This window comes from Pteropus vampyrus, unplaced genomic scaffold, assembly GCF_000151845.1.
Source record: "Pteropus vampyrus isolate Shadow unplaced genomic scaffold, Pvam_2.0 Scaffold1, whole genome shotgun sequence".
NCBI classification, from domain to species: Eukaryota; Metazoa; Chordata; class Mammalia; order Chiroptera; family Pteropodidae; genus Pteropus; species Pteropus vampyrus.
In genome coordinates, this window is record NW_011888782.1 from 22,989,581 (window position 1) to 22,997,683 (window position 8,103).

Genomic DNA, 8,103 nt, shown 5'->3' on the forward strand with positions numbered 1-8,103 from the left:
TAACTCATTTCTTGTCATGAGATATGATTCAGAAAAGTGTGGTAGGGATTTGGAGCAAGAGGTTGCCCTCCTCATACACGCCCAGTCTTTCCCTCCCACATGCCTTTCTTCCTTTCTCTGTTCTCCATTCTTTTCTCTTTCTTTCCTACCTTCGTTTCTTCTTTTTCATGCCTGATTCACAAACAGGAGGCTTCAAGTAGATGAGCCATGTTGGGAGCATGAGGCAAAAAGCCTCAAGTTACAGGTGAAATAACAGAAAAAGAAAAGAAGCTTGGGACATCGATAACTTGGAGCTGCTGCATTAACCTTGGACGGCTTGTTATGTGAGAATAATATGCCTACATTTAGTTAAGGCCCTATAGTCAGACTTATGTAATGAGTAGCCTAATGCAACTAATTGTCATACCCATACTCTTCCTTCTACCTGGGAAGTTACTCTCTCACCACCCCATAGCCAGTTTTTGAAGTCCTATGCTTCCTTCAAAGCCCACCTTAAATCCTACCTCCTTCAAGAAGGGGGTTCCATAATATCTCAAAATTGATCTCCCTCTCTCACATAGAGCACAATTAAAATCAAACTAGTGTGCATATATCAAACCTGCTTCATGTCACAAATAATTATGTATGTTTATTCACACATACCCCCACTAGATTGAGAGTTGATAAGGGCAAAGATCTTATTTCACTCATTTTGAATGCCCTGGAGCACCCAGCACACTGCCCAGAGCAGTCACTCAATAAAGGATTCTTAAATTACTTTGATTTGAGAAAAGCTCCTCCCTTCCCAAGTGTCTATTATGGATCATATTAAAACACTTGGCTTCTATGTAGATAGAGTGGGAAAGTTACAAAGTAGGAAAAGAGACATTAGAAGTCCTAGTCCTTTTTTGACCATGCTTTGACAGTTTTGAAACTGCACAGCCTGTTCTGACTAACAGCTGAAATCTAAAAACTAAGGTCAAAAGAAGGGACAGAAATGAGATGGTATTTGAAGGCCAAGACTGGGCCTGTATACCATCAAACTAATATGCTGGCTTCACCACACTCAAACTCCAATCAGTATCTGCTGGTGGTAAACCCCTATCCACAGCAGTTAATCCAACTTATTATGTTATCATTCTAGTTACACTTCTACCACTTATTTATTTCTTTTGACAAAAATTTACTGAGCACCTAATATGTGCCAGGCTTAGGTGACCATTTATTCCTGTTTGCCTGTGACTGAGGGGTTCTCAGAGACATAGGACTTTTCATTGCTAAAACCAGGAGAGCCCTGGATAAACTAAGATGGTTGGTTACCCAAGAAGCTCTGTGCTTGATACTAGATGTAAGTCAGTAAAAAAGACAAATATAGTCCCTACCCATGTGGAGTTCTACAGTCTAGTGGGCTTTATTTGGTACTCTTAGTAATTACAAATAAGTTTTCATTCTTTCACTATATTTTTAAGTCATTCGTGTTAGATTTTATTACAGAGTGATCAAGTCCATCCAACACATCCAGGTGCTAACACCACAAATCTCTCAGCACAGCTGGCTGTCCATGTGGAGGAAAGATGAAGGACTTTGGAACAGGAGAGTAAGCAGAAGTTCAGTTCATGAATGTGGTCATTGTTCTGCTGGTTGTGAATTCCAACCAGCTTGAATCATAGCCTGAGCCAGTTGTCTGTTGTTCTTGGATCAGCAAGCACACTCTATCTTCAGGTTCTCAGTCCTCTTTGTGACACTTATTTTGACCTGTTGGGTGGAACAGTGCCGACTTTGGAAAGGGCCAGAAGATGTCAACCTTTCCTAGGGGAAGGCAGAGGTAATCTGACTGTGGCATCTGCTGATGTAGCTAGCCATCACAGCTAGCTGGGGCATGATTTTTTCGCCATCATTGTTCCAGGTGAATTCCTTCTACAGTTGGATGCTGGGTTAAAGGAAAAATCTCTCCCATTCTTAGGTCAAAGGCATGTGGGTAACTTATTTCCCTTTTTAGAATGTCAACCCTGCTCCCAGATAGATAATATGTACTTCTGAATTTAACAATCTGAAGGTGCTATTCCCCCACAGTAGCCACTCACTCAGCAAAGGCTGAAGATTCTGGTTCCTCCATTCTAAGAATCAGTGAAATACTTCTTAGTCCATGGTGGACTTTTTTCTCTTCAATCTCTAGACTTAATTTCTGCTACACTTTAAAAAGAACCACCAATCGATTTCCTGTCATGATCTTATTTAAACTACACAACAACTCAAAGTAGCTATTGTTATTCTCACTTCCAAATGAAAAAACTGAGCCACAGAAAGGTTAGGAAACTTTTCCTGGGTCACATAATATTAGTGGACAGAATAGAATTTGAATCCAAGTCTATTTGACTCTCCTGAGAGTTATTTTGATGATCTGAAAGAAAACAGATCTGTATGCTTAGAGATAAGGACTTCAAGGAAAAAAAAGCAATTTTGTGTCTATTGACTTCTAAATTTTGCTTGAAAACGGGATGGGTAAGACGAGGAACACTGCAAATCAGGGAGAATGTCCAGACAAAAGCCTTGGTCTATTGCACTATATCGAATGTTAATTTATAACTGTATATGAATTTGTTCTTTGAAGGAATAGGAAATTAATTTCCAAACTGCCTTAGAAGGGTTTTTTAAGGGCATGTTTTCAACAAACAAAACCTAAATGCTAATTTCATTTTCATAAAACTTTATGGTAAAGATGCTTTAAGTGGCCTGGAATTACCCTTTGGAAAGATACAGATCAGAGAAAGTAGGGGACCCCTATCTTTTTTATACCCCCTAGGCAGCTTTATTATTGAGGCACAGCACTGACGGTCTCAGAGCCTGACAGCGTCACTACCCAGGACATCCATTGGCACAGTGTGGCAGGATGGAATCCCAGAATGAGCATTTATAAATGAAGAAAGCAAAGCCTAGAGCCACGTATCCCCAGTGTCTTGAAAACTGTCTGATTTATAACAGGTGCTTGATAATTTTATTGGATAAATGAGTAAGTGAACAAATAAATAAACTAAGTGATTTTATTCAGAAGGTCACACAGCAGGGAAAAAAAATCCAAATGTCCTAAATATAAACTCCATCCTTGATCTATTTACATCATCCGCTGGGTGAGCCTGGCCAACTTTAAAATGCATATTTGGATGTCAGAATGAATAGGGCACTGTGCCTGACTTAAGCAATATCAAAAATTTAATTAGAGATGTGGAAAAGATGGAGTTGGTGAAAACCTCCTGTTATCCAGATGCCAGGCCCATTCGGTGTGGTTGGTTTGATTTCTAATGAGCATCTGCTCCACATCATCAATCCCTTTACATTTTTATACAATGCACAGTTCACATTACAAAGTCAACAATTCTTTATTATCTGTGTGGTCATTCACCCTTTTGTTGTCTCTCCCTGGTAAGTGTTTCATCTGGCTTCCCTTCTACATTTCTTGACTGCCTGTTCCCATTTGACCCTGTCAATCAGGTGGTACTCGGGCAATGTAAAGACACAAAAGGCATTCCAAAGTCAGTTACAACTGATTAGGTGTTTATCTGCTGCTTTGGATGACCCCAGGCCCTGTATGGATACCTGGTATAGGCTGGTTGAACAATCACCCAATGATTGAGAAACATTCTAAAATTTATACTCAGTTCTCCATTGTTTGTGCTAACAAAGGGAATGAGGAGTGTGGATGCACAGCAGATACATTTTTAAAAATCAAGGTGCTTTTTAAAAATGTATTTACACCCATTTTAAATGTACATTTAATGAGTTTTTGCAATTTTATATACCTATGCAACCATTATCATAATCAAGACAAAGCACATTTCCAGCATCCCAAAATGTTATCTTGTGCCCCATTTCAGTCAATCTTCCCCTAACATGGCCCCCAGTCTGCTTTCTGTCACTCTACATTAGATTTGTCTTTGCTAGGGTTTTATATAAGTAGAATCATAACTTGTACTCGCACAAGTTATTTTTACTCGACTTTAGAATAACTTCTCTGATTTCCTTCCCAGTAATGTCTGGTTCAGACTGATATTAAAATGAGTTAATGTTCCCCACACCCACAGTCACTTGACAAGGTGGGCAGAGCTAAGACTTGGAAGAAACCTGAAAGGCAAGATGTGGAGGTTGGTAAGAATAATTACTGGCAGTGAGAAGAATGTTGGTTCTTCCCAGCGTTGGTAGAATATGGCAATGAGCATGTACCCACTTTGTTCCCTGAACCTTCGATGTCCCTCAATAGAGCTTCTCCTAAACCCAACTGCCTAGGAATTTTGTGTGCTTTCTCTTGAATGAGGACTTTCATTGGGAACTCCTGACTTCAGCCCTCCCCTCTCAGCCACGGAGTCATTGCACCCTCTGGTGTAAACATGGGGATCTGTCACCCCTGTGGCATGAGGCATTCCCCCGCATGTGGTTATCACGCACCACAGCCCTCCCCTTGCCAGTGGGTTCCCTTGGCTCCCCTAACCAAGAAGCCAGGGCCAAGGAAATGTCAGGCTCTCTCCAGCTGCTGTTAGGTTCATGGGTCAGAGGTTGAGCCAGTAAATACATGAACATAGAGGAATCCCAATAGATCAACCGCTTGAGAGAGGACAGGAACAGAGAGAAGGGAAACCCCAGAGAAGATGGAGGAAGCTAAACATGGAAGATGAAGAGATGAAGGGCAGAGACATAACCCAGAAAACAAAGCAAGAAGAAATGGAGGGATAGATTTTTTTTTTTCCATATAAGGGAAAACCTAAAAATTCACTTCTCTGCCCAAAATAAAAAGATTCAGACCCAGGCTGTGAGAATCCTTGAAAAGTGGTTTTAACATGGAAATGCTGATTTAAAAGAAAAACTATACACCTCCACGTGCTGCTGGACCTGCTTAATCCCTTTAAACCTCCAATAACTTCAACTATGGTGTTTAAAGTCTGGTAAATCTTCACTAGCTTAAAATCAAGGAACATCAATCATGTTCAAGAGCTTAGGGGTAGGGACAAAAGATGGGCATCCCAATGCCATTTAAAACCACGGCACAGGCTTTTCATTAAATTATTCCAAGAAAAGCCGAAATGGAAAATGCTCAGATTTCTGAGTTGTGGTTCCATACGTTCTCAATTTGTTCTTTTTTCTTTTTTTCAAGGGGCGAGGTGGAGTGTGAGGGAGTGTTGACAGGCTATTTAGTCGAAGAGCAAAAAATTGCAAAGACACATCTCATTTAGTTCTATTTTTACACAAAATAAAACCAAAAACAAACAACAAGAATTTTAAAAACTACTGCCAGAAGTCATTAGAAAACAGCACTGTTTCTAGTAAGACACCAACAAAGATGATGTCTGGTTTTCGTTAAACGATTAATTCATGCCAGAGAGTAAAAGTTATGGATAGTATTCTACTAATAATAACTATTTTTTCTTTTTCATTCTTACTATATGCCAAGTATTTCCTGTGTGAAGAGATTTAGGTATATTATTTAATTTCAGTCTCACAGCAACCCATGAGAAATATTATTCTCTGTTTTATAGATGGGAATACTGTGGTTCAGATTGGTTACGTACTCTCCCATAGTCATACAACTGGTAAATGATGGAGCAAAAATTCAAACTGAGAGTTTGCTTTTGGATGTTAAGTCCTGATGTTATCCAGGAAGCCATCTACCAAGCCCGTAGACCACCTGGTTGAATCCCATGTTCCGTACTCTAAAAATTGATGTGTTTTCATCTTCCTCTTTCTTGGCCTGGTCCAGGCCTTTTCAAATCCCAAAGTTTTAGAAAAGTTGTCTGTGTTAATTGAATCTTTACTCCGAGTTCAGACCACATAGAGAAAGTAAGAGTCATTTCCTTGTGTTGCTTGCTTCAAATCCCAATTTTTCTACACTGATGTACTACCAACTGATTCTGGGAAAACTTCTGAACTTGATTCTCCTCACCTCTTAAATAAAGATCTATAAGACCTACTTTCAGGGTTGTTTTGAGGGTTAATGTGTGGGAACACAGTCTGGAGACTGCAAAAGTCATGCAATTGTGGGGTCTTATGATGATTATTGTTCCTAAAGTATAATAAAGAGTAACAACCTCACTAAAATCCAGCTTCACAGAAGAGAAGGAAAAAGATGTTTCAACCATTGGGATGGAGGCCAGAACTCATTTCAAAACAGTCATGATTGAAAGACTTGCATTTGGGAGAAGGAAAATATATGTCTCTCTATCATCACTTCCCAAACTGTTTTCATTGGGGCATTAATAGATGTTTCCTCAAAAAGTCTATGGTCAGAGAGATTTGGAAAACACCATGAACCTGACCCCTCTCTCAGAGAATCACAATGTACTTTGTCTTATTGAAGGCCCTGAGAAATCCTACCGTAAAATAGTCACTGCTAAATCCAGCAATTCCCAAACAGTTGACCACGGGAACTTGATTTTGGGTTTCCATCTATTAAGAATCACCCAGAACCCCAGGGAACATAGTTTAAGACTCTCAATAAAGACAGTTCCTCTCACCCACAGTCAATATAGTATCTTATTCACTCTCTCTCCATTGTGACTAGTGTTCCTTTACTTAACAATCCACAATGAGAAGACTCCTCAAAACCTGTGAACATATTTTTACAATTCCATGCTCTTCAAAGAGCAGAGTACATACAGAATACCCCCACAAAACTCTGGATACAGGCCCTGCTGCTTGGATGAGAAAAGAAAGAAATAAGAGGAGGAAGAAGAGGGTGTCTCATTTAGCAGTAATGTGTGATTAGTGATGCTAACTTATATTAGAGAACTGTCTTAGTTTGGAATCTTCCAGAAGCTAACCTTGAAACAAGAGTATAAGAGCAAGTAGTTTATTTGGGAGTTAATCCAAGGAAATACCAGTAAGAGAGTAAGGAAGTGAGTCAGGGAGGGGAAGACAGCCAATAAAAAGTGAATTATGAAGCCAACTATACAGTGGACAACTATAGTTTAATCCTGCTGGGAAGCAGGGTAAAACACACATCTCAGAATTATCCCACTCAAGGGATGAGGTTGCTGGGATATTTATACATCATCTCCCATCACTCATTGGTTCAAGGATGCTCAGGGGGCAGGAAGTTAATTTTCTAGAACTTCTGAACTTCCATGTATCTTGGGCCTAGTGATCTTCCAGAGTTCCAGATAAAGACCTCCAGCATCAAAACGAAGACATTGGTGTTTGGAAGGTATCTGGAGGACGCTGACTTGATAAGGCCTGAGGGATATAGGTCTGCTTCAGTGTGTCTCATATTCACTCCATTTTTCCAGATGGGAAAACCAGGTTGGAAGGAAGTTACCTGTATCCGTACTCTCTGAGCAAATGTTCCAACTTTTTCTGAGATGCAGGATTGTACTGAACATGACCTTGAGTCCATAGTCCCAGGCCAAGGAGATAACTGAACCAAGAATACAGGTGACTACCTCCTCCTCTTCCCCCAATACAGTGGCTGTCAGACTTTTTTATGGCTCCACATCAGTAATACTTCTTATTAAAATAGGTGTTTCTCAACAGCTGAAGTTAAAGGAAAGCCACATTCCCCCAAAGATAGTACATGAAAATCCAGGGAGCCACTGAGTCTATATTTAAAATACCTATTTACAACTATCTGACTTCCTCACCATGCCAAGTCCCTTGATGTTAAGTCATTGTGAGGAGCGCTAACAGCAACACAGAATAGAATAGTGCCTGATTAGATGAGGTAGGTCTATATGCCTCTGAAACAAGCAACTACTTTAGCTAAAGGCATTGAAAGCTGCAAGCAGAGTTGTAGTTGACTCGACTTATGGTAGTTCAACTTGAGACCATCCAGTTAAGTTGGAAGTCAAAGGTTGCCTGTTTTGCTTTAAGAGATTACTACTTTCCCTCAAATCTCACCTGCTACCCCTCTTCTTACCATGAGTTCATCTTTATTGTAAAATGTTTACAGATGTGGCTAAATTCAGACCAGTTACTTTGTCTGCACAGTATTCCAAACTACAGGACCTGTATTATACCTATGGTCTGAACCTCTATTTTGTCAAATTATAGAAAATAAAGAGAAGGAAAGATAGCATTTTAAGAAGGGTCAGGAGTAGACGATCACTCTAGGTAAGTTATGCTTCTTTTACTAGTGTTACATCA